Source organism: Anomaloglossus baeobatrachus, unplaced genomic scaffold (assembly GCF_048569485.1).
Source record: "Anomaloglossus baeobatrachus isolate aAnoBae1 unplaced genomic scaffold, aAnoBae1.hap1 Scaffold_4682, whole genome shotgun sequence".
In the NCBI taxonomy this organism is placed as follows: Eukaryota; Metazoa; Chordata; class Amphibia; order Anura; family Aromobatidae; genus Anomaloglossus; species Anomaloglossus baeobatrachus.
The window spans coordinates 1-24,514 of record NW_027444025.1 but is presented as its reverse complement, the minus strand read 5'-3'; the positions used below and the strand labels follow the sequence as shown (position 1 = coordinate 24,514).

Sequence of the window (24,514 nt, the reverse complement as noted above, 5' to 3'; positions counted from 1 at the left end):
CAACATGAAGAGACGGAACACTGGCGGCTTGTCACAATGCCCCCCGATGACATCACAATAGCGCTGCTGCCTAGAAAACAAGCTGCGCAGAAGAAGTTGTTCTTTGGGTGGGAGGGTGGGCTAGTGGAAGGAGGGGGCAATCTCTTTTTTTCCCGGGTGGTAGGGGGATGACAGGAGAAGGGAAGCGGGTGGTGAGAAAGGTACAGAGGGCAGGGTTTGGGGGCTGGGAAGGAAAGGGAAAAGATTAGGGTTTGGGGATGATGAAAGGGCTTTCTACGGGTAAGGATGGCAAAGGGTGGCAGTGACGGAAAGTCAGGCAACCTGTCCTGTCCGTCTTTTTGTATCGTGAATTGGAAAGACTGCAAGGGGGAGGGGAGTTGCTTGCGCCCTAAAGGAGGAGTTATTCAGATTCATTGCAGTGGGCGGCGGCTGCAAAACGCACCATTCTTCTTGTTTTGGCTCTGCAAAGCAGCCTTTTCAAGGGTTGGCTTGGGTGACAAAATGTCTTGTGTAGGCGTGGGTTTGTCTCCCTCTCGCTCTCTCTCCCTAAGATGTGTCCGGCATAGGCCAGGGTGCCACTCGAGGCCCAAACCAATTCTGGTTATCGCTTCTCGGCCTTTTGGCTAAGATCAAGTGTAGTATCTGTTCTTATCAGTTTAATATCTGATACGTCCCCTATCTGGGGACCATATATTAAATGGATTTTTAGAACAGGGAGATGGAAAAAGAGCTTGCTCTGTCCACTCCACGCATTGACCTGGTATTGCAGTACCTCCAGGAACGGTGCACCCCTTCTTAACCCAGTTTCCAAAAGCAGAACTCAATTCACCTGATTCATATTAGCCCGATTTAATGAATTGGAAGAAAGCATACGTCTTCATATGCACCTCAATTTGGCCCATTCACTTTTCACACTTCCTCCTTTTGTTTTTTATCTTTCACACTTTTGACTTTCTTTATTCATCCAAATAGCAAACTCATCACCACTCAACCTGACCAACTCGGCTATGTCCCCGTGCTGCAGTTCTCTGTCTTATCTAGATCATTTGCAATTGAATGGAATAGATCCCTTTTGGACAAAGTGGATTCACCTGCTGCTGCAGTGACCACAGGTGTGATAACATCTAGAATTGGCATCTGGTGCGATCTCTCCGCTTCCACTCCAAAGAAAGTTACCTGTTTATTCCTATCATGCATTGGTTTTTGGGGTTTTCTTTGAGTAATGATGATCTCTTTAGTAGTCTGTTGGCGCCCTCTCCTGGAGGAATAGTTTGCTTGCTCTTGGACATTCTAAAAGAGAGGTCATGATAGACATTGAGCTTCTGAGCTCAATTGGGGACAGTCATGGGTGATGAATGTTTGCAACCTACTGCGAAGCCTCATACCGCAATATAAGGAACGTCAAATACTAAGAAAGGGCGGCCTATGAAAGAATTACTACTTTCAATAAGTACACTTAAACGGCTAATTGGGAATAGAAAAACTGTAAAAAGCCCTCTGAGAAAGCCCCCCTCTAACCTTTGATAGTAAGCTTTTCTGTAGTCTGCCTGTTGATGTATTTTCCGTTTGAACTGTGCACAACATGAAGAGACGGAACACTGGCGGCTTGTCACAATGCCCCCCGATGACATCACAATAGCGCTGCTGCCTAGAAAACAAGCTGCGCAGAAGAAGTTGTTCTTTGGGTGGGAGGGTGGGCTAGTGGAAGGAGGGGGCAATCTCTTTTTTTTCCCGGGTGGTAGGGGGATGACAGGAGAAGGGAAGCGGGTGGTGAGAAAGGTACAGAGGGCAGGGTTTGGGGGCTGGGGAAGGAAAGGGAAAAGATTAGGGTTTGGGGATGATGAAAGGGCTTCTACGGGTAAGGATGGCAAAGGGTGGCAGTGACGGAAAGTCAGGCAACTGTCCTGTCCGTCTTTTTGTATCGTGAATTGGAAAGACTGCAAGGGGGAGGGGAGTTGCTTGCGCCCTAAAGGAGGAGTTATTCAGATTCATTGCAGTGGGCGGCGGCTGCAAAACGCACCATTCTTCTTGTTTTGGCTCTGCAAAGCAGCCTTTTCAAGGGTTGGCTTGGGTGACAAAATGTCTTGTGTAGGCGTGGGTTTGTCTCCCTCTCGCTCTCTCTCCCTAAGATGTGTCCGGCATAGGCCAGGGTGCCACTCGAGGCCCAAACCAATTCTGGTTATCGCTTCTCGGCCTTTTGGCTAAGATCAAGTGTAGTATCTGTTCTTATCAGTTTAATATCTGATACGTCCCCTATCTGGGGACCATATATTAAATGGATTTTTAGAACAGGGAGATGGAAAAAGAGCTTGCTCTGTCCACTCCACGCATTGACCTGGTATTGCAGTACCTCCAGGAACGGTGCACCCCTTCTTAACCCAGTTTCCAAAAGCAGAACTCAATTCACCTGATTCATATTAGCCCGATTTAATGAATTGGAAGAAAGCATACGTCTTCATATGCACCTCAATTTGGCCCATTCACTTTTCACACTTCCTCCTTTTGTTTTTTATCTTTCACACTTTTGACTTTCTTTATTCATCCAAATAGCAAACTCATCACCACTCAACCTGACCAACTCGGCTATGTCCCCGTGCTGCAGTTCTCTGTCTTATCTAGATCATTTGCAATTGAATGGAATAGATCCCTTTTGGACAAAGTGGATTCACCTGCTGCTGCAGTGACCACAGGTGTGATAACATCTAGAATGCGATCTCTCCGCTTCCACTCCAAAGAAAGTTACCTGTTTATTCCTATCATGCATTGGTTTTTGGGGTTTTCTTTGAGTAATGATGATCTCTTTAGTAGTCTGTTGGCGCCCTCTCCTGGAGGAATAGTTTGCTTGCTCTTGGACATTCTAAAAGAGAGGTCATGATAGACATTGAGCTTCTGAGCTCAATTGGGGACAGTCATGGGTGATGAATGTTTGCAACCTACTGCGAAGCCTCATACCGCAATATAAGGAACGTCAAATACTAAGAAAGGGCGGCCTATGAAAGAATTACTACTTTCAATAAGTACACTTAAACGGCTAATTGGGAATAGAAAAACTGTAAAAAGCCCTCTGAGAAAGCCCCCCTCTAACCTTTGATAGTAAGCTTTTCTGTAGTCTGCCTGTTGATGTATTTTCCGTTTGAACTGTGCACAACATGAAGAGACGGAACACTGGCGGCTTGTCACAATGCCCCCCGATGACATCACAATAGCGCTGCTGCCTAGAAAACAAGCTGCGCAGAAGAAGTTGTTCTTTGGGTGGGAGGGTGGGCTAGTGGAAGGAGGGGGCAATCTCTTTTTTTCCCGGGTGGTAGGGGGATGACAGGAGAAGGGAAGCGGGTGGTGAGAAAGGTACAGAGGGCAGGGTTTGGGGGCTGGGAAGGAAAGGGAAAAGATTAGGGTTTGGGGATGATGAAAGGGCTTTCTACGGGTAAGGATGGCAAAGGGTGGCAGTGACGGAAAGTCAGGCAACCTGTCCTGTCCGTCTTTTTGTATCGTGAATTGGAAAGACTGCAAGGGGGAGGGGAGTTGCTTGCGCCCTAAAGGAGGAGTTATTCAGATTCATTGCAGTGGGCGGCGGCTGCAAAACGCACCATTCTTCTTGTTTTTGCTCTGCAAAGCAGCCTTTTCAAGGGTTGGCTTGGGTGACAAAATGTCTTGTGTAGGCGTGGGTTTGTCTCCCTCTCGCTCTCTCTCCCTAAGATGTGTCCGGCATAGGCCAGGGTGCCACTCGAGGCCCAAACCAATTCTGGTTATCGCTTCTCGGCCTTTTGGCTAAGATCAAGTGTAGTATCTGTTCTTATCAGTTTAATATCTGATACGTCCCCTATCTGGGGACCATATATTAAATGGATTTTTAGAACAGGGAGATGGAAAAAGAGCTTGCTCTGTCCACTCCACGCATTGACCTGGTATTGCAGTACCTCCAGGAACGGTGCACCCCTTCTTAACCCAGTTTCCAAAAGCAGAACTCAATTCACCTGATTCATATTAGCCCGATTTAATGAATTGGAAGAAAGCATACGTCTTCATATGCACCTCAATTTGGCCCATTCACTTTTCACACTTCCTCCTTTTGTTTTTTATCTTTCACACTTTTGACTTTCTTTATTCATCCAAATAGCAAACTCATCACCACTCAACCTGACCAACTCGGCTATGTCCCCGTGCTGCAGTTCTCTGTCTTATCTAGATCATTTGCAATTGAATGGAATAGATCCCTTTTGGACAAAGTGGATTCACCTGCTGCTGCAGTGACCACAGGTGTGATAAGATCTAGAATTGGCATCTGGTGCGATCTCTCCGCTTCCACTCCAAAGAAAGTTACCTGTTTATTCCTATCATGCATTGGTTTTTGGGGTTTTCTTTGAGTAATGATGATCTCTTTAGTAGTCTGTTGGCGCCCTCTCCTGGAGGAATAGTTTGCTTGCTCTTGGACATTCTAAAAGAGAGGTCATGATAGACATTGAGCTTCTGAGCTCAATTGGGGACAGTCATGGGTGATGAATGTTTGCAACCTACTGCGAAGCCTCATACCGCAATATAAGGAACGTCAAATACTAAGAAAGGGCGGCCTATGAAAGAATTACTACTTTCAATAAGTACACTTAAACGGCTAATTGGGAATAGAAAAACTGTAAAAAGCCCTCTGAGAAAGCCCCCCTCTAACCTTTGATAGTAAGCTTTTCTGTAGTCTGCCTGTTGATGTATTTTCCGTTTGAACTGTGCACAACATGAAGAGACGGAACACTGGCGGCTTGTCACAATGCCCCCCGATGACATCACAATAGCGCTGCTGCCTAGAAAACAAGCTGCGCAGAAGAAGTTGTTCTTTGGGTGGGAGGGTGGGCTAGTGGAAGGAGGGGGCAATCTCTTTTTTTCCCGGGTGGTAGGGGGATGACAGGAGAAGGGAAGCGGGTGGTGAGAAAGGTACAGAGGGCAGGGTTTGGGGGCTGGGAAGGAAAGGGAAAAGATTAGGGTTTGGGGATGATGAAAGGGCTTTCTACGGGTAAGGATGGCAAAGGGTGGCAGTGACGGAAAGTCAGGCAACCTGTCCTGTCGGTCTTTTTGTATCGTGAATTGGAAAGACTGCAAGGGGGAGGGGAGTTGCTTGCGCCCTAAAGGAGGAGTTATTCAGATTCATTGCAGTGGGCGGCGGCTGCAAAACGCACCATTCTTCTTGTTTTTGCTCTGCAAAGCAGCCTTTTCAAGGGTTGGCTTGGGTGACAAAATGTCTTGTGTAGGCGTGGGTTTGTCTCCCTCTCGCTCTCTCTCCCTAAGATGTGTCCGGCATAGGCCAGGGTGCCACTCGAGGCCCAAACCAATTCTGGTTATCGCTTCTCGGCCTTTTGGCTAAGATCAAGTGTAGTATCTGTTCTTATCAGTTTAATATCTGATACGTCCCCTATCTGGGGACCATATATTAAATGGATTTTTAGAACAGGGAGATGGAAAAAGAGCTTGCTCTGTCCACTCCACGCATTGACCTGGTATTGCAGTACCTCCAGGAACGGTGCACCCCTTCTTAACCCAGTTTCCAAAAGCAGAACTCAATTCACCTGATTCATATTAGCCCGATTTAATGAATTGGAAGAAAGCATACGTCTTCATATGCACCTCAATTTGGCCCATTCACTTTTCACACTTCCTCCTTTTGTTTTTTATCTTTCACACTTTTGACTTTCTTTATTCATCCAAATAGCAAACTCATCACCACTCAACCTGACCAACTCGGCTATGTCCCCGTGCTGCAGTTCTCTGTCTTATCTAGATCATTTGCAATTGAATGGAATAGATCCCTTTTGGACAAAGTGGATTCACCTGCTGCTGCAGTGACCACAGGTGTGATAAGATCTAGAATTGGCATCTGGTGCGATCTCTCCGCTTCCACTCCAAAGAAAGTTACCTGTTTATTCCTATCATGCATTGGTTTTTGGGGTTTTCTTTGAGTAATGATGATCTCTTTAGTAGTCTGTTGGCGCCCTCTCCTGGAGGAATAGTTTGCTTGCTCTTGGACATTCTAAAAGAGAGGTCATGATAGACATTGAGCTTCTGAGCTCAATTGGGGACAGTCATGGGTGATGAATGTTTGCAACCTACTGCGAAGCCTCATACCGCAATATAAGGAACGTCAAATACTAAGAAAGGGCGGCCTATGAAAGAATTACTACTTTCAATAAGTACACTTAAACGGCTAATTGGGAATAGAAAAACTGTAAAAAGCCCTCTGAGAAAGCCCCCCTCTAACCTTTGATAGTAAGCTTTTCTGTAGTCTGCCTGTTGATGTATTTTCCGTTTGAACTGTGCACAACATGAAGAGACGGAACACTGGCGGCTTGTCACAATGCCCCCCGATGACATCACAATAGCGCTGCTGCCTAGAAAACAAGCTGCGCAGAAGAAGTTGTTCTTTGGGTGGGAGGGTGGGCTAGTGGAAGGAGGGGGCAATCTCTTTTTTTCCCGGGTGGTAGGGGGATGACAGGAGAAGGGAAGCGGGTGGTGAGAAAGGTACAGAGGGCAGGGTTTGGGGGCTGGGAAGGAAAGGGAAAAGATTAGGGTTTGGGGATGATGAAAGGGCTTTCTACGGGTAAGGATGGCAAAGGGTGGCAGTGACGGAAAGTCAGGCAACCTGTCCTGTCCGTCTTTTTGTATCGTGAATTGGAAAGACTGCAAGGGGGAGGGGAGTTGCTTGCGCCCTAAAGGAGGAGTTATTCAGATTCATTGCAGTGGGCGGCGGCTGCAAAACGCACCATTCTTCTTGTTTTTGCTCTGCAAAGCAGCCTTTTCAAGGGTTGGCTTGGGTGACAAAATGTCTTGTGTAGGCGTGGGTTTGTCTCCCTCTCGCTCTCTCTCCCTAAGATGTGTCCGGCATAGGCCAGGGTGCCACTCGAGGCCCAAACCAATTCTGGTTATCGCTTCTCGGCCTTTTGGCTAAGATCAAGTGTAGTATCTGTTCTTATCAGTTTAATATCTGATACGTCCCCTATCTGGGGACCATATATTAAATGGATTTTTAGAACAGGGAGATGGAAAAAGAGCTTGCTCTGTCCACTCCACGCATTGACCTGGTATTGCAGTACCTCCAGGAACGGTGCACCCCTTCTTAACCCAGTTTCCAAAAGCAGAACTCAATTCACCTGATTCATATTAGCCCGATTTAATGAATTGGAAGAAAGCATACGTCTTCATATGCACCTCAATTTGGCCCATTCACTTTTCACACTTCCTCCTTTTGTTTTTTATCTTTCACACTTTTGACTTTCTTTATTCATCCAAATAGCAAACTCATCACCACTCAACCTGACCAACTCGGCTATGTCCCCGTGCTGCAGTTCTCTGTCTTATCTAGATCATTTGCAATTGAATGGAATAGATCCCTTTTGGACAAAGTGGATTCACCTGCTGCTGCAGTGACCACAGGTGTGATAAGATCTAGAATTGGCATCTGGTGCGATCTCTCCGCTTCCACTCCAAAGAAAGTTACCTGTTTATTCCTATCATGCATTGGTTTTTGGGGTTTTCTTTGAGTAATGATGATCTCTTTAGTAGTCTGTTGGCGCCCTCTCCTGGAGGAATAGTTTGCTTGCTCTTGGACATTCTAAAAGAGAGGTCATGATAGACATTGAGCTTCTGAGCTCAATTGGGGACAGTCATGGGTGATGAATGTTTGCAACCTACTGCGAAGCCTCATACCGCAATATAAGGAACGTCAAATACTAAGAAAGGGCGGCCTATGAAAGAATTACTACTTTCAATAAGTACACTTAAACGGCTAATTGGGAATAGAAAAACTGTAAAAAGCCCTCTGAGAAAGCCCCCCTCTAACCTTTGATAGTAAGCTTTTCTGTAGTCTGCCTGTTGATGTATTTTCCGTTTGAACTGTGCACAACATGAAGAGACGGAACACTGGCGGCTTGTCACAATGCCCCCCGATGACATCACAATAGCGCTGCTGCCTAGAAAACAAGCTGCGCAGAAGAAGTTGTTCTTTGGGTGGGAGGGTGGGCTAGTGGAAGGAGGGGGCAATCTCTTTTTTTCCCGGGTGGTAGGGGGATGACAGGAGAAGGGAAGCGGGTGGTGAGAAAGGTACAGAGGGCAGGGTTTGGGGGCTGGGAAGGAAAGGGAAAAGATTAGGGTTTGGGGATGATGAAAGGGCTTTCTACGGGTAAGGATGGCAAAGGGTGGCAGTGACGGAAAGTCAGGCAACCTGTCCTGTCCGTCTTTTTGTATCGTGAATTGGAAAGACTGCAAGGGGGAGGGGAGTTGCTTGCGCCCTAAAGGAGGAGTTATTCAGATTCATTGCAGTGGGCGGCGGCTGCAAAACGCACCATTCTTCTTGTTTTTGCTCTGCAAAGCAGCCTTTTCAAGGGTTGGCTTGGGTGACAAAATGTCTTGTGTAGGCGTGGGTTTGTCTCCCTCTCGCTCTCTCTCCCTAAGATGTGTCCGGCATAGGCCAGGGTGCCACTCGAGGCCCAAACCAATTCTGGTTATCGCTTCTCGGCCTTTTGGCTAAGATCAAGTGTAGTATCTGTTCTTATCAGTTTAATATCTGATACGTCCCCTATCTGGGGACCATATATTAAATGGATTTTTAGAACAGGGAGATGGAAAAAGAGCTTGCTCTGTCCACTCCACGCATTGACCTGGTATTGCAGTACCTCCAGGAACGGTGCACCCCTTCTTAACCCAGTTTCCAAAAGCAGAACTCAATTCACCTGATTCATATTAGCCCGATTTAATGAATTGGAAGAAAGCATACGTCTTCATATGCACCTCAATTTGGCCCATTCACTTTTCACACTTCCTCCTTTTGTTTTTTATCTTTCACACTTTTGACTTTCTTTATTCATCCAAATAGCAAACTCATCACCACTCAACCTGACCAACTCGGCTATGTCCCCGTGCTGCAGTTCTCTGTCTTATCTAGATCATTTGCAATTGAATGGAATAGATCCCTTTTGGACAAAGTGGATTCACCTGCTGCTGCAGTGACCACAGGTGTGATAAGATCTAGAATTGGCATCTGGTGCGATCTCTCCGCTTCCACTCCAAAGAAAGTTACCTGTTTATTCCTATCATGCATTGGTTTTTGGGGTTTTCTTTGAGTAATGATGATCTCTTTAGTAGTCTGTTGGCGCCCTCTCCTGGAGGAATAGTTTGCTTGCTCTTGGACATTCTAAAAGAGAGGTCATGATAGACATTGAGCTTCTGAGCTCAATTGGGGACAGTCATGGGTGATGAATGTTTGCAACCTACTGCGAAGCCTCATACCGCAATATAAGGAACGTCAAATACTAAGAAAGGGCGGCCTATGAAAGAATTACTACTTTCAATAAGTACACTTAAACGGCTAATTGGGAATAGAAAAACTGTAAAAAGCCCTCTGAGAAAGCCCCCCTCTAACCTTTGATAGTAAGCTTTTCTGTAGTCTGCCTGTTGATGTATTTTCCGTTTGAACTGTGCACAACATGAAGAGACGGAACACTGGCGGCTTGTCACAATGCCCCCCGATGACATCACAATAGCGCTGCTGCCTAGAAAACAAGCTGCGCAGAAGAAGTTGTTCTTTGGGTGGGAGGGTGGGCTAGTGGAAGGAGGGGGCAATCTCTTTTTTTCCCGGGTGGTAGGGGGATGACAGGAGAAGGGAAGCGGGTGGTGAGAAAGGTACAGAGGGCAGGGTTTGGGGGCTGGGAAGGAAAGGGAAAAGATTAGGGTTTGGGGATGATGAAAGGGCTTTCTACGGGTAAGGATGGCAAAGGGTGGCAGTGACGGAAAGTCAGGCAACCTGTCCTGTCCGTCTTTTTGTATCGTGAATTGGAAAGACTGCAAGGGGGAGGGGAGTTGCTTGCGCCCTAAAGGAGGAGTTATTCAGATTCATTGCAGTGGGCGGCGGCTGCAAAACGCACCATTCTTCTTGTTTTTGCTCTGCAAAGCAGCCTTTTCAAGGGTTGGCTTGGGTGACAAAATGTCTTGTGTAGGCGTGGGTTTGTCTCCCTCTCGCTCTCTCTCCCTAAGATGTGTCCGGCATAGGCCAGGGTGCCACTCGAGGCCCAAACCAATTCTGGTTATCGCTTCTCGGCCTTTTGGCTAAGATCAAGTGTAGTATCTGTTCTTATCAGTTTAATATCTGATACGTCCCCTATCTGGGGACCATATATTAAATGGATTTTTAGAACAGGGAGATGGAAAAAGAGCTTGCTCTGTCCACTCCACGCATTGACCTGGTATTGCAGTACCTCCAGGAACGGTGCACCCCTTCTTAACCCAGTTTCCAAAAGCAGAACTCAATTCACCTGATTCATATTAGCCCGATTTAATGAATTGGAAGAAAGCATACGTCTTCATATGCACCTCAATTTGGCCCATTCACTTTTCACACTTCCTCCTTTTGTTTTTTATCTTTCACACTTTTGACTTTCTTTATTCATCCAAATAGCAAACTCATCACCACTCAACCTGACCAACTCGGCTATGTCCCCGTGCTGCAGTTCTCTGTCTTATCTAGATCATTTGCAATTGAATGGAATAGATCCCTTTTGGACAAAGTGGATTCACCTGCTGCTGCAGTGACCACAGGTGTGATAAGATCTAGAATTGGCATCTGGTGCGATCTCTCCGCTTCCACTCCAAAGAAAGTTACCTGTTTATTCCTATCATGCATTGGTTTTTGGGGTTTTCTTTGAGTAATGATGATCTCTTTAGTAGTCTGTTGGCGCCCTCTCCTGGAGGAATAGTTTGCTTGCTCTTGGACATTCTAAAAGAGAGGTCATGATAGACATTGAGCTTCTGAGCTCAATTGGGGACAGTCATGGGTGATGAATGTTTGCAACCTACTGCGAAGCCTCATACCGCAATATAAGGAACGTCAAATACTAAGAAAGGGCGGCCTATGAAAGAATTACTACTTTCAATAAGTACACTTAAACGGCTAATTGGGAATAGAAAAACTGTAAAAAGCCCTCTGAGAAAGCCCCCCTCTAACCTTTGATAGTAAGCTTTTCTGTAGTCTGCCTGTTGATGTATTTTCCGTTTGAACTGTGCACAACATGAAGAGACGGAACACTGGCGGCTTGTCACAATGCCCCCCGATGACATCACAATAGCGCTGCTGCCTAGAAAACAAGCTGCGCAGAAGAAGTTGTTCTTTGGGTGGGAGGGTGGGCTAGTGGAAGGAGGGGGCAATCTCTTTTTTTCCCGGGTGGTAGGGGGATGACAGGAGAAGGGAAGCGGGTGGTGAGAAAGGTACAGAGGGCAGGGTTTGGGGGCTGGGAAGGAAAGGGAAAAGATTAGGGTTTGGGGATGATGAAAGGGCTTTCTACGGGTAAGGATGGCAAAGGGTGGCAGTGACGGAAAGTCAGGCAACCTGTCCTGTCCGTCTTTTTGTATCGTGAATTGGAAAGACTGCAAGGGGGAGGGGAGTTGCTTGCGCCCTAAAGGAGGAGTTATTCAGATTCATTGCAGTGGGCGGCGGCTGCAAAACGCACCATTCTTCTTGTTTTTGCTCTGCAAAGCAGCCTTTTCAAGGGTTGGCTTGGGTGACAAAATGTCTTGTGTAGGCGTGGGTTTGTCTCCCTCTCGCTCTCTCTCCCTAAGATGTGTCCGGCATAGGCCAGGGTGCCACTCGAGGCCCAAACCAATTCTGGTTATCGCTTCTCGGCCTTTTGGCTAAGATCAAGTGTAGTATCTGTTCTTATCAGTTTAATATCTGATACGTCCCCTATCTGGGGACCATATATTAAATGGATTTTTAGAACAGGGAGATGGAAAAAGAGCTTGCTCTGTCCACTCCACGCATTGACCTGGTATTGCAGTACCTCCAGGAACGGTGCACCCCTTCTTAACCCAGTTTCCAAAAGCAGAACTCAATTCACCTGATTCATATTAGCCCGATTTAATGAATTGGAAGAAAGCATACGTCTTCATATGCACCTCAATTTGGCCCATTCACTTTTCACACTTCCTCCTTTTGTTTTTTATCTTTCACACTTTTGACTTTCTTTATTCATCCAAATAGCAAACTCATCACCACTCAACCTGACCAACTCGGCTATGTCCCCGTGCTGCAGTTCTCTGTCTTATCTAGATCATTTGCAATTGAATGGAATAGATCCCTTTTGGACAAAGTGGATTCACCTGCTGCTGCAGTGACCACAGGTGTGATAAGATCTAGAATTGGCATCTGGTGCGATCTCTCCGCTTCCACTCCAAAGAAAGTTACCTGTTTATTCCTATCATGCATTGGTTTTTGGGGTTTTCTTTGAGTAATGATGATCTCTTTAGTAGTCTGTTGGCGCCCTCTCCTGGAGGAATAGTTTGCTTGCTCTTGGACATTCTAAAAGAGAGGTCATGATAGACATTGAGCTTCTGAGCTCAATTGGGGACAGTCATGGGTGATGAATGTTTGCAACCTACTGCGAAGCCTCATACCGCAATATAAGGAACGTCAAATACTAAGAAAGGGCGGCCTATGAAAGAATTACTACTTTCAATAAGTACACTTAAACGGCTAATTGGGAATAGAAAAACTGTAAAAAGCCCTCTGAGAAAGCCCCCCTCTAACCTTTGATAGTAAGCTTTTCTGTAGTCTGCCTGTTGATGTATTTTCCGTTTGAACTGTGCACAACATGAAGAGACGGAACACTGGCGGCTTGTCACAATGCCCCCCGATGACATCACAATAGCGCTGCTGCCTAGAAAACAAGCTGCGCAGAAGAAGTTGTTCTTTGGGTGGGAGGGTGGGCTAGTGGAAGGAGGGGGCAATCTCTTTTTTTCCCGGGTGGTAGGGGGATGACAGGAGAAGGGAAGCGGGTGGTGAGAAAGGTACAGAGGGCAGGGTTTGGGGGCTGGGAAGGAAAGGGAAAAGATTAGGGTTTGGGGATGATGAAAGGGCTTTCTACGGGTAAGGATGGCAAAGGGTGGCAGTGACGGAAAGTCAGGCAACCTGTCCTGTCCGTCTTTTTGTATCGTGAATTGGAAAGACTGCAAGGGGGAGGGGAGTTGCTTGCGCCCTAAAGGAGGAGTTATTCAGATTCATTGCAGTGGGCGGCGGCTGCAAAACGCACCATTCTTCTTGTTTTTGCTCTGCAAAGCAGCCTTTTCAAGGGTTGGCTTGGGTGACAAAATGTCTTGTGTAGGCGTGGGTTTGTCTCCCTCTCGCTCTCTCTCCCTAAGATGTGTCCGGCATAGGCCAGGGTGCCACTCGAGGCCCAAACCAATTCTGGTTATCGCTTCTCGGCCTTTTGGCTAAGATCAAGTGTAGTATCTGTTCTTATCAGTTTAATATCTGATACGTCCCCTATCTGGGGACCATATATTAAATGGATTTTTAGAACAGGGAGATGGAAAAAGAGCTTGCTCTGTCCACTCCACGCATTGACCTGGTATTGCAGTACCTCCAGGAACGGTGCACCCCTTCTTAACCCAGTTTCCAAAAGCAGAACTCAATTCACCTGATTCATATTAGCCCGATTTAATGAATTGGAAGAAAGCATACGTCTTCATATGCACCTCAATTTGGCCCATTCACTTTTCACACTTCCTCCTTTTGTTTTTTATCTTTCACACTTTTGACTTTCTTTATTCATCCAAATAGCAAACTCATCACCACTCAACCTGACCAACTCGGCTATGTCCCCGTGCTGCAGTTCTCTGTCTTATCTAGATCATTTGCAATTGAATGGAATAGATCCCTTTTGGACAAAGTGGATTCACCTGCTGCTGCAGTGACCACAGGTGTGATAAGATCTAGAATTGGCATCTGGTGCGATCTCTCCGCTTCCACTCCAAAGAAAGTTACCTGTTTATTCCTATCATGCATTGGTTTTTGGGGTTTTCTTTGAGTAATGATGATCTCTTTAGTAGTCTGTTGGCGCCCTCTCCTGGAGGAATAGTTTGCTTGCTCTTGGACATTCTAAAAGAGAGGTCATGATAGACATTGAGCTTCTGAGCTCAATTGGGGACAGTCATGGGTGATGAATGTTTGCAACCTACTGCGAAGCCTCATACCGCAATATAAGGAACGTCAAATACTAAGAAAGGGCGGCCTATGAAAGAATTACTACTTTCAATAAGTACACTTAAACGGCTAATTGGGAATAGAAAAACTGTAAAAAGCCCTCTGAGAAAGCCCCCCTCTAACCTTTGATAGTAAGCTTTTCTGTAGTCTGCCTGTTGATGTATTTTCCGTTTGAACTGTGCACAACATGAAGAGACGGAACACTGGCGGCTTGTCACAATGCCCCCCGATGACATCACAATAGCGCTGCTGCCTAGAAAACAAGCTGCGCAGAAGAAGTTGTTCTTTGGGTGGGAGGGTGGGCTAGTGGAAGGAGGGGGCAATCTCTTTTTTTCCCGGGTGGTAGGGGGATGACAGGAGAAGGGAAGCGGGTGGTGAGAAAGGTACAGAGGGCAGGGTTTGGGGGCTGGGAAGGAAAGGGAAAAGATTAGGGTTTGGGGATGATGAAAGGGCTTTCTACGGGTAAGGATGGCAAAGGGTGGCAGTGACGGAAAGTCAGGCAACCTGTCCTGTCCGTCTTTTTGTATCGTGAATTGGAAAGACTGCAAGGGGGAGGGGAGTTGCTTGCGCCCTAAAGGAGGAGTTATTCAGATTCATTGCAGTGGGCGGCGGCTGCAAAACGCACCATTCTTCTTGTTTTTGCTCTGCAAAGCAGCCTTTTCAAGGGTTGGCTTGGGTGACAAAATGTCTTGTGTAGGCGTGGGTTTGTCTCCCTCTCGCTCTCTCTCCCTAAGATGTGTCCGGCATAGGCCAGGGTGCCACTCGAGGCCCAAACCAATTCTGGTTATCGCTTCTCGGCCTTTTGGCTAAGATCAAGTGTAGTATCTGTTCTTATCAGTTTAATATCTGATACGTCCCCTATCTGGGGACCATATATTAAATGGATTTTTAGAACAGGGAGATGGAAAAAGAGCTTGCTCTGTCCACTCCACGCATTGACCTGGTATTGCAGTACCTCCAGGAACGGTGCACCCCTTCTTAACCCAGTTTCCAAAAGCAGAACTCAATTCACCTGATTCATATTAGCCCGATTTAATGAATTGGAAGAAAGCATACGTCTTCATATGCACCTCAATTTGGCCCATTCACTTTTCACACTTCCTCCTTTTGTTTTTTATCTTTCACACTTTTGACTTTCTTTATTCATCCAAATAGCAAACTCATCACCACTCAACCTGACCAACTCGGCTATGTCCCCGTGCTGCAGTTCTCTGTCTTATCTAGATCATTTGCAATTGAATGGAATAGATCCCTTTTGGACAAAGTGGATTCACCTGCTGCTGCAGTGACCACAGGTGTGATAAGATCTAGAATTGGCATCTGGTGCGATCTCTCCGCTTCCACTCCAAAGAAAGTTACCTGTTTATTCCTATCATGCATTGGTTTTTGGGGTTTTCTTTGAGTAATGATGATCTCTTTAGTAGTCTGTTGGCGCCCTCTCCTGGAGGAATAGTTTGCTTGCTCTTGGACATTCTAAAAGAGAGGTCATGATAGACATTGAGCTTCTGAGCTCAATTGGGGACAGTCATGGGTGATGAATGTTTGCAACCTACTGCGAAGCCTCATACCGCAATATAAGGAACGTCAAATACTAAGAAAGGGCGGCCTATGAAAGAATTACTACTTTCAATAAGTACACTTAAACGGCTAATTGGGAATAGAAAAACTGTAAAAAGCCCTCTGAGAAAGCCCCCCTCTAACCTTTGATAGTAAGCTTTTCTGTAGTCTGCCTGTTGATGTATTTTCCGTTTGAACTGTGCACAACATGAAGAGACGGAACACTGGCGGCTTGTCACAATGCCCCCCGATGACATCACAATAGCGCTGCTGCCTAGAAAACAAGCTGCGCAGAAGAAGTTGTTCTTTGGGTGGGAGGGTGGGCTAGTGGAAGGAGGGGGCAATCTCTTTTTTTCCCGGGTGGTAGGGGGATGACAGGAGAAGGGAAGCGGGTGGTGAGAAAGGTACAGAGGGCAGGGTTTGGGGGCTGGGAAGGAAAGGGAAAAGATTAGGGTTTGGGGATGATGAAAGGGCTTTCTACGGGTAAGGATGGCAAAGGGTGGCAGTGACGGAAAGTCAGGCAACCTGTCCTGTCCGTCTTTTTGTATCGTGAATTGGAAAGACTGCAAGGGGGAGGGGAGTTGCTTGCGCCCTAAAGGAGGAGTTATTCAGATTCATTGCAGTGGGCGGCGGCTGCAAAACGCACCATTCTTCTTGTTTTTGCTCTGCAAAGCAGCCTTTTCAAGGGTTGGCTTGGGTGACAAAATGTCTTGTGTAGGCGTGGGTTTGTCTCCCTCTCGCTCTCTCTCCCTAAGATGTGTCCGGCATAGGCCAGGGTGCCACTCGAGGCCCAAACCAATTCTGGTTATCGCTTCTCGGCCTTTTGGCTAAGATCAAGTGTAGTATCTGTTCTTATCAGTTTAATATCTGATACGTCCCCTATCTGGGGACCATATATTAAATGGATTTTTAGAACAGGGAGATGGAAAAAGAGCTTGCTCTGTCCACTCCACGCATTGACCTGGTATTGCAGTACCTCCAGGAACGGTGCACCCCTTCTTAACCCAGTTTCCAAAAGCAGAACTCAATTCACCTGATTCATATTAGCCCGATTTAATGAATTGGAAGAAAGCATACGTCTTCATATGCACCTCAATTTGGCCCATTCACTTTTCACACTTCCTCCTTTTGTTTTTTATCTTTCACACTTTTGACTTTCTTTATTCATCCAAATAGCAAACTCATCACCACTCAACCTGACCAACTCGGCTATGTCCCCGTGCTGCAGTTCTCTGTCTTATCTAGATCATTTGCAATTGAATGGAATAGATCCCTTTTGGACAAAGTGGATTCACCTGCTGCTGCAGTGACCACAGGTGTGATAAGATCTAGAATTGGCATCTGGTGCGATCTCTCCGCTTCCACTCCAAAGAAAGTTACCTGTTTATTCCTATCATGCATTGGTTTTTGGGGTTTTCTTTGAGTAATGATGATCTCTTTAGTAGTCTGTTGGCGCCCTCTCCTGGAGGAATAGTTTGCTTGCTCTTGGACATTCTAAAAGAGAGGTCATGATAGACATTGAGCTTCTGAGCTCAATTGGGGACAGTCATGGGTGATGAATGTTTGCAACCTACTGCGAAGCCTCATACCGCAATATAAGGAACGTCAAATACTAAGAAAGGGCGGCCTATGAAAGAATTACTACTTTCAATAAGTACACTTAAACGGCTAATTGGGAATAGAAAAACTGTAAAAAGCCCTCTGAGAAAGCCCCCCTCTAACCTTTGATAGTAAGCTTTTCTGTAGTCTGCCTGTTGATGTATTTTCCGTTTGAACTGTGCACAACATGAAGAGACGGAACACTGGCGGCTTGTCACAATGCCCCCCGATGACATCACAATAGCGCTGCTGCCTAGAAAACAAGCTGCGCAGAAGAAGTTGTTCTTTGGGTGGGAGGGTGGGCTAGTGGAAGGAGGGGGCAATCTCTTTTTTTCCCGGGTGGTAGGGGGATGACAGGAGAAGGGAAGCGGGTGGTGAGAAAGGTACAGAGGGCAGGGTTTGGGGGCTGGGAAGGAAAGGGAAAAGATTAGGGTTTGGGGATGATGAAAGGGCTTTCTACGGGTAAGGATGGCAAAGGGTGGCAGTGACGGAAAGTCAGGCAACCTGTCCTGTCCGTCTTTTTGTATCGTGAATTGGAAAGACTGCAAGGGGGAGGGGAGTTGCTTGCGCCCTGAAGGAGGAGTTATTCAGATTCATTGCAGTGGGCGGCGGCTGCAAAACGCACCATTCTTCTTGTTTTTGCTCTGCAAAGCAGCCTTTTCAAGGGTTGGCTTGGGTGACAAAATGTCTTGTGTAGGCGTGGGTTTGTCTCCCTCTCGCTCTCTCTCCCTAAGATGTGTCCGGCATAGGCCAGGGTGCCACTCGAGGCCCAAACCAATTCTGGTTATCGCTTCTCGGCCTTTTGGCTAAGATCAAGTGTAGTATCTGTTCTTATCAGTTTAATATCTGATACGTCCCCTATCTGGGGACCATATATTAAATGGATTTTTAGAACAGGGAGATGGAAAAAGAGCTTGCTCTGTCCACTCCACGCATTGACCTGGTATTGCAGTACCTCCAGGAACGGTGCACCCCTTCTTAACCCAGTTTCCAAAAGCAGAACTCAATTCACCTGATTCATATTAGCCCGATTTAATGAATTGGAAGAAAGCATACGTCTTCATATGCACCTCAATTTGGCCCATTCACTTTTCACACTTCCTCCTTTTGTTTTTTATCTTTCACACTTTTGACTTTCTTTATTCATCCAAATAGCAAACTCATCACCACTCAACCTGACCAACTCGGCTATGTCCCCGTGCTGCAGTTCTCTGTCTTATCTAGATCATTTGCAATTGAATGGAATAGATCCCTTTTGGACAAAGTGGATTCACCTGCTGCTGCAGTGACCACAGGTGTGATAAGATCTAGAATTGGCATCTGGTGCGATCTCTCCGCTTCCACTCCAAAGAAAGTTACCTGTTTATTCCTATCATGCATTGGTTTTTGGGGTTTTCTTTGAGTAATGATGATCTCTTTAGTAGTCTGTTGGCGCCCTCTCCTGGAGGAATAGTTTGCTTGCTCTTGGACATTCTAAAAGAGAGGTCATGATAGACATTGAGCTTCTGAGCTCAATTGGGGACAGTCATGGGTGATGAATGTTTGCAACCTACTGCGAAGCCTCATACCGCAATATAAGGAACGTCAAATACTAAGAAAGGGCGGCCTATGAAAGAATTACTACTTTCAATAAGTACACTTAAACGGCTAATTGGGAATAGAAAAACTGTAAAAAGCCCTCTGAGAAAGCCCCCCTCTAACCTTTGATAGTAAGCTTTTCTGTAGTCTGCCTGTTGATGTATTTTCCGTTTGAACTGTGCACAACATGAAGAGACGGAACACTGGCGGCTTGTCACAATGCCCCCCGATGACATCACAATAGCGCTGCTGCCTTGAAAACAAGCTGCGCAGAAGAAGTTGTTCTTTGGGTGGGAGGGTGGGCTAGTGGAAGGAGGGGGCAATCTCTTTTTTTCCCGGGTGGTAGGGGGATGACAGGAGAAGGGAAGCGGGTGGTGAGAAAGGTACAGAGGGCAGGGTTTGGGGGCTGGGAAGGAAAGGGAAAAGATTAGGGTTTGGGGATGATGAAAGGGCTTTCTACGGGTAAGGATGGCAAAGGGTGGCAGTGACGGAAAGTCAGGCAACCTGTCCTGTCCGTCTTTTTGTATCGTGAATTGGAAAGACTGCAAGGGGGAGGGGAGTTGCTTGCGCCCTAAAGGAGGAGTTATTCAGATTCATTGCAGTGGGCGGCGGCTGCAAAACGCACCATTCTTCTTGTTTTTGCTCTGCAAAGCAGCCTTTTCAAGGGTTGGCTTGGGTGACAAAATGTCTTGTGTAGGCGTGGGTTTGTCTCCCTCTCGCTCTCTCTCCCTAAGATGTGTCCGGCATAGGCCAGGGTGCCACTCGAGGCCCAAACCAATTCTGGTTATCGCTTCTCGGCCTTTTGGCTAAGATCAAGTGTAGTATCTGTTCTTATCAGTTTAATATCTGATACGTCCCCTATCTGGGGACCATATATTAAATGGATTTTTAGAACAGGGAGATGGAAAAAGAGCTTGCTCTGTCCACTCCACGCATTGACCTGGTATTGCAGTACCTCCAGGAACGGTGCACCCCTTCTTAACCCAGTTTCCAAAAGCAGAACTCAATTCACCTGATTCATATTAGCCCGATTTAATGAATTGGAAGAAAGCATACGTCTTCATATGCACCTCAATTTGGCCCATTCACTTTTCACACTTCCTCCTTTTGTTTTTTATCTTTCACACTTTTGACTTTCTTTATTCATCCAAATAGCAAACTCATCACCACTCAACCTGACCAACTCGGCTATGTCCCCGTGCTGCAGTTCTCTGTCTTATCTAGATCATTTGCAATTGAATGGAATAGATCCCTTTTGGACAAAGTGGATTCACCTGCTGCTGCAGTGACCACAGGTGTGATAAGATCTAGAATTGGCATCTGGTGCGATCTCTCCGCTTCCACTCCAAAGAAAGTTACCTGTTTATTCCTATCATGCATTGGTTTTTGGGGTTTTCTTTGAGTAATGATGATCTCTTTAGTAGTCTGTTGGCGCCCTCTCCTGGAGGAATAGTTTGCTTGCTCTTGGACATTCTAAAAGAGAGGTCATGATAGACATTGAGCTTCTGAGCTCAATTGGGGACAGTCATGGGTGATGAATGTTTGCAACCTACTGCGAAGCCTCATACCGCAATATAAGGAACGTCAAATACTAAGAAAGGGCGGCCTATGAAAGAATTACTACTTTCAATAAGTACACTTAAACGGCTAATTGGGAATAGAAAAACTGTAAAAAGCCCTCTGAGAAAGCCCCCCTCTAACCTTTGATAGTAAGCTTTTCTGTAGTCTGCCTGTTGATGTATTTTCCGTTTGAACTGTGCACAACATGAAGAGACGGAACACTGGCGGCTTGTCACAATGCCCCCCGATGACATCACAATAGCGCTGCTGCCTAGAAAACAAGCTGCGCAGAAGAAGTTGTTCTTTGGGTGGGAGGGTGGGCTAGTGGAAGGAGGGGGCAATCTCTTTTTTTCCCGGGTGGTAGGGGGATGACAGGAGAAGGGAAGCGGGTGGTGAGAAAGGTACAGAGGGCAGGGTTTGGGGGCTGGGAAGGAAAGGGAAAAGATTAGGGTTTGGGGATGATGAAAGGGCTTTCTACGGGTAAGGATGGCAAAGGGTGGCAGTGACGGAAAGTCAGGCAACCTGTCCTGTCCGTCTTTTTGTATCGTGAATTGGAAAGACTGCAAGGGGGAGGGGAGTTGCTTGCGCCCTAAAGGAGGAGTTATTCAGATTCATTGCAGTGGGCGGCGGCTGCAAAACGCACCATTCTTCTTGTTTTTGCTCTGCAAAGCAGCCTTTTCAAGGGTTGGCTTGGGTGACAAAATGTCTTGTGTAGGCGTGGGTTTGTCTCCCTCTCGCTCTCTCTCCCTAAGATGTGTCCGGCATAGGCCAGGGTGCCACTCGAGGCCCAAACCAATTCTGGTTATCGCTTCTCGGCCTTTTGGCTAAGATCAAGTGTAGTATCTGTTCTTATCAGTTTAATATCTGATACGTCCCCTATCTGGGGACCATATATTAAATGGATTTTTAGAACAGGGAGATGGAAAAAGAGCTTGCTCTGTCCACTCCACGCATTGACCTGGTATTGCAGTACCTCCAGGAACGGTGCACCCCTTCTTAACCCAGTTTCCAAAAGCAGAACTCAATTCACCTGATTCATATTAGCCCGATTTAATGAATTGGAAGAAAGCATACGTCTTCATATGCACCTCAATTTGGCCCATTCACTTTTCACACTTCCTCCTTTTGTTTTTTATCTTTCACACTTTTGACTTTCTTTATTCATCCAAATAGCAAACTCATCACCACTCAACCTGACCAACTCGGCTATGTCCCCGTGCTGCAGTTCTCTGTCTTATCTAGATCATTTGCAATTGAATGGAATAGATCCCTTTTGGACAAAGTGGATTCACCTGCTGCTGCAGTGACCACAGGTGTGATAAGATCTAGAATTGGCATCTGGTGCGATCTCTCCGCTTCCACTCCAAAGAAAGTTACCTGTTTATTCCTATCATGCATTGGTTTTTGGGGTTTTCTTTGAGTAATGATGATCTCTTTAGTAGTCTGTTGGCGCCCTCTCCTGGAGGAATAGTTTGCTTGCTCTTGGACATTCTAAAAGAGAGGTCATGATAGACATTGAGCTTCTGAGCTCAATTGGGGACAGTCATGGGTGATGAATGTTTGCAACCTACTGCGAAGCCTCATACCGCAATATAAGGAACGTCAAATACTAAGAAAGGGCGGCCTATGAAAGAATTACTACTTTCAATAAGTACACTTAAACGGCTAATTGGGAATAGAAAAACTGTAAAAAGCCCTCTGAGAAAGCCCCCCTCTAACCTTTGATAGTAAGCTTTTCTGTAGTCTGCCTGTTGATGTATTTTCCGTTTGAACTGTGCACAACATGAAGAGACGGAACACTGGCGGCTTGTCACAATGCCCCCCGATGACATCACAATAGCGCTGCTGCCTAGAAAACAAGCTGCGCAGAAGAAGTTGTTCTTTGGGTGGGAGGGTGGGCTAGTGGAAGGAGGGGGCAATCTCTTTTTTTCCCGGGTGGTAGGGGGATGACAGGAGAAGGGAAGCGGGTGGTGAGAAAGGTACAGAGGGCAGGGTTTGGGGGCTGGGAAGGAAAGGGAAAAGATTAGGGTTTGGGGATGATGAAAGGGCTTTCTACGGGTAAGGATGGCAAAGGGTGGCAGTGACGGAAAGTCAGGCAACCTGTCCTGTCCGTCTTTTTGTATCGTGAATTGGAAAGACTGCAAGGGGGAGGGGAGTTGCTTGCGCCCTGAAGGAGGAGTTATTCAGATTCATTGCAGTGGGCGGCGGCTGCAAAACGCACCATTCTTCTTGTTTTTGCTCTGCAAAGCAGCCTTTTCAAGGGTTGGCTTGGGTGACAAAATGTCTTGTGTAGGCGTGGGTTTGTCTCCCTCTCGCTCTCTCTCCCTAAGATGTGTCCGGCATAGGCCAGGGTGCCACTCGAGGCCCAAACCAATTCTGGTTATCGCTTCTCGGCCTTTTGGCTAAGATCAAGTGTAGTATCTGTTCTTATCAGTTTAATATCTGATACGTCCCCTATCTGGGGACCATATATTAAATGGATTTTTAGAACAGGGAGATGGAAAAAGAGCTTGCTCTGTCCACTCCACGCATTGACCTGGTATTGCAGTACCTCCAGGAACGGTGCACCCCTTCTTAACCCAGTTTCCAAAAGCAGAACTCAATTCACCTGATTCATATTAGCCCGATTTAATGAATTGGAAGAAAGCATACGTCTTCATATGCACCTCAATTTGGCCCATTCACTTTTCACACTTCCTCCTTTTGTTTTTTATCTTTCACACTTTTGACTTTCTTTATTCATCCAAATAGCAAACTCATCACCACTCAACCTGACCAACTCGGCTATGTCCCCGTGCTGCAGTTCTCTGTCTTATCTAGATCATTTGCAATTGAATGGAATAGATCCCTTTTGGACAAAGTGGATTCACCTGCTGCTGCAGTGACCACAGGTGTGATAAGATCTAGAATTGGCATCTGGTGCGATCTCTCCGCTTCCACTCCAAAGAAAGTTACCTGTTTATTCCTATCATGCATTGGTTTTTGGGGTTTTCTTTGAGTAATGATGATCTCTTTAGTAGTCTGTTGGCGCCCTCTCCTGGAGGAATAGTTTGCTTGCTCTTGGACATTCTAAAAGAGAGGTCATGATAGACATTGAGCTTCTGAGCTCAATTGGGGACAGTCATGGGTGATGAATGTTTGCAACCTACTGCGAAGCCTCATACCGCAATATAAGGAACGTCAAATACTAAGAAAGGGCGGCCTATGAAAGAATTACTACTTTCAATAAGTACACTTAAACGGCTAATTGGGAATAGAAAAACTGTAAAAAGCCCTCTGAGAAAGCCCCCCTCTAACCTTTGATAGTAAGCTTTTCTGTAGTCTGCCTGTTGATGTATTTTCCGTTTGAACTGTGCACAACATGAAGAGACGGAACACTGGCGGCTTGTCACAATGCCCCCCGATGACATCACAATAGCGCTGCTGCCTTGAAAACAAGCTGCGCAGAAGAAGTTGTTCTTTGGGTGGGAGGGTGGGCTAGTGGAAGGAGGGGGCAATCTCTTTTTTTCCCGGGTGGTAGGGGGATGACAGGAGAAGGGAAGCGGGTGGTGAGAAAGGTACAGAGGGCAGGGTTTGGGGGCTGGGAAGGAAAGGGAAAAGATTAGGGTTTGGGGATGATGAAAGGGCTTTCTACGGGTAAGGATGGCAAAGGGTGGCAGTGACGGAAAGTCAGGCAACCTGTCCTGTCCGTCTTTTTGTATCGTGAATTGGAAAGACTGCAAGGGGGAGGGGAGTTGCTTGCGCCCTAAAGGAGGAGTTATTCAGATTCATTGCAGTGGGCGGCGGCTGCAAAACGCACCATTCTTCTTGTTTTTGCTCTGCAAAGCAGCCTTTTCAAGGGTTGGCTTGGGTGACAAAATGTCTTGTGTAGGCGTGGGTTTGTCTCCCTCTCGCTCTCTCTCCCTAAGATGTGTCCGGCATAGGCCAGGGTGCCACTCGAGGCCCAAACCAATTCTGGTTATCGCTTCTCGGCCTTTTGGCTAAGATCAAGTGTAGTATCTGTTCTTATCAGTTTAATATCTGATACGTCCCCTATCTGGGGACCATATATTAAATGGATTTTTAGAACAGGGAGATGGAAAAAGAGCTTGCTCTGTCCACTCCACGCATTGACCTGGTATTGCAGTACCTCCAGGAACGGTGCACCCCTTCTTAACCCAGTTTCCAAAAGCAGAACTCAATTCACCTGATTCATATTAGCCCGATTTAATG

The 24,514-nt window shown here is 46.4% G+C and overlaps 16 non-coding genes across 16 annotated transcripts; all 16 read left to right on the top strand.

Annotated features, from left to right (window-relative positions):
- Positions 1 to 603: 603 nt before the first annotated feature.
- LOC142281268 (U2 spliceosomal RNA) lies at positions 604 to 794 on the top strand. The gene has a single exon (XR_012743396.1). It is a non-coding gene; the product is annotated as a U2 spliceosomal RNA (small nuclear RNA).
- Positions 795 to 2,181: 1,387 nt separating this feature from the next.
- Positions 2,182 to 2,372, top strand: LOC142281266 (U2 spliceosomal RNA). Its single transcript, XR_012743394.1, has one exon. It is a non-coding gene; the product is annotated as a U2 spliceosomal RNA (small nuclear RNA).
- Positions 2,373 to 3,748: 1,376 nt separating this feature from the next.
- Positions 3,749 to 3,939, top strand: LOC142281265 (U2 spliceosomal RNA). The gene has a single exon (XR_012743393.1). It is a non-coding gene; the product is annotated as a U2 spliceosomal RNA (small nuclear RNA).
- A 1,387-nt stretch (positions 3,940 to 5,326) lies between these two features.
- Positions 5,327 to 5,517, top strand: LOC142281264 (U2 spliceosomal RNA). Its single transcript, XR_012743392.1, has one exon. It is a non-coding gene; the product is annotated as a U2 spliceosomal RNA (small nuclear RNA).
- A 1,387-nt stretch (positions 5,518 to 6,904) lies between these two features.
- Positions 6,905 to 7,095, top strand: LOC142281263 (U2 spliceosomal RNA). The gene has a single exon (XR_012743391.1). It is a non-coding gene; the product is annotated as a U2 spliceosomal RNA (small nuclear RNA).
- Positions 7,096 to 8,482: 1,387 nt separating this feature from the next.
- LOC142281262 (U2 spliceosomal RNA) lies at positions 8,483 to 8,673 on the top strand. The gene has a single exon (XR_012743390.1). It is a non-coding gene; the product is annotated as a U2 spliceosomal RNA (small nuclear RNA).
- Positions 8,674 to 10,060: 1,387 nt separating this feature from the next.
- LOC142281261 (U2 spliceosomal RNA) lies at positions 10,061 to 10,251 on the top strand. The gene has a single exon (XR_012743389.1). It is a non-coding gene; the product is annotated as a U2 spliceosomal RNA (small nuclear RNA).
- Positions 10,252 to 11,638: 1,387 nt separating this feature from the next.
- LOC142281260 (U2 spliceosomal RNA) lies at positions 11,639 to 11,829 on the top strand. Its single transcript, XR_012743388.1, has one exon. It is a non-coding gene; the product is annotated as a U2 spliceosomal RNA (small nuclear RNA).
- Positions 11,830 to 13,216: 1,387 nt separating this feature from the next.
- Positions 13,217 to 13,407, top strand: LOC142281258 (U2 spliceosomal RNA). Its single transcript, XR_012743387.1, has one exon. It is a non-coding gene; the product is annotated as a U2 spliceosomal RNA (small nuclear RNA).
- A 1,387-nt stretch (positions 13,408 to 14,794) lies between these two features.
- LOC142281257 (U2 spliceosomal RNA) lies at positions 14,795 to 14,985 on the top strand. Its single transcript, XR_012743386.1, has one exon. It is a non-coding gene; the product is annotated as a U2 spliceosomal RNA (small nuclear RNA).
- A 1,387-nt stretch (positions 14,986 to 16,372) lies between these two features.
- LOC142281256 (U2 spliceosomal RNA) lies at positions 16,373 to 16,563 on the top strand. The gene has a single exon (XR_012743385.1). It is a non-coding gene; the product is annotated as a U2 spliceosomal RNA (small nuclear RNA).
- A 1,387-nt stretch (positions 16,564 to 17,950) lies between these two features.
- Positions 17,951 to 18,141, top strand: LOC142281276 (U2 spliceosomal RNA). Its single transcript, XR_012743403.1, has one exon. It is a non-coding gene; the product is annotated as a U2 spliceosomal RNA (small nuclear RNA).
- Positions 18,142 to 19,528: 1,387 nt separating this feature from the next.
- LOC142281274 (U2 spliceosomal RNA) lies at positions 19,529 to 19,719 on the top strand. Its single transcript, XR_012743402.1, has one exon. It is a non-coding gene; the product is annotated as a U2 spliceosomal RNA (small nuclear RNA).
- Positions 19,720 to 21,106: 1,387 nt separating this feature from the next.
- On the top strand, positions 21,107 to 21,297 carry LOC142281273 (U2 spliceosomal RNA). The gene has a single exon (XR_012743401.1). It is a non-coding gene; the product is annotated as a U2 spliceosomal RNA (small nuclear RNA).
- A 1,387-nt stretch (positions 21,298 to 22,684) lies between these two features.
- On the top strand, positions 22,685 to 22,875 carry LOC142281267 (U2 spliceosomal RNA). The gene has a single exon (XR_012743395.1). It is a non-coding gene; the product is annotated as a U2 spliceosomal RNA (small nuclear RNA).
- A 1,387-nt stretch (positions 22,876 to 24,262) lies between these two features.
- Positions 24,263 to 24,453, top strand: LOC142281255 (U2 spliceosomal RNA). The gene has a single exon (XR_012743384.1). It is a non-coding gene; the product is annotated as a U2 spliceosomal RNA (small nuclear RNA).
- The last annotated feature ends 61 nt before the right edge of the window (positions 24,454 to 24,514 follow it).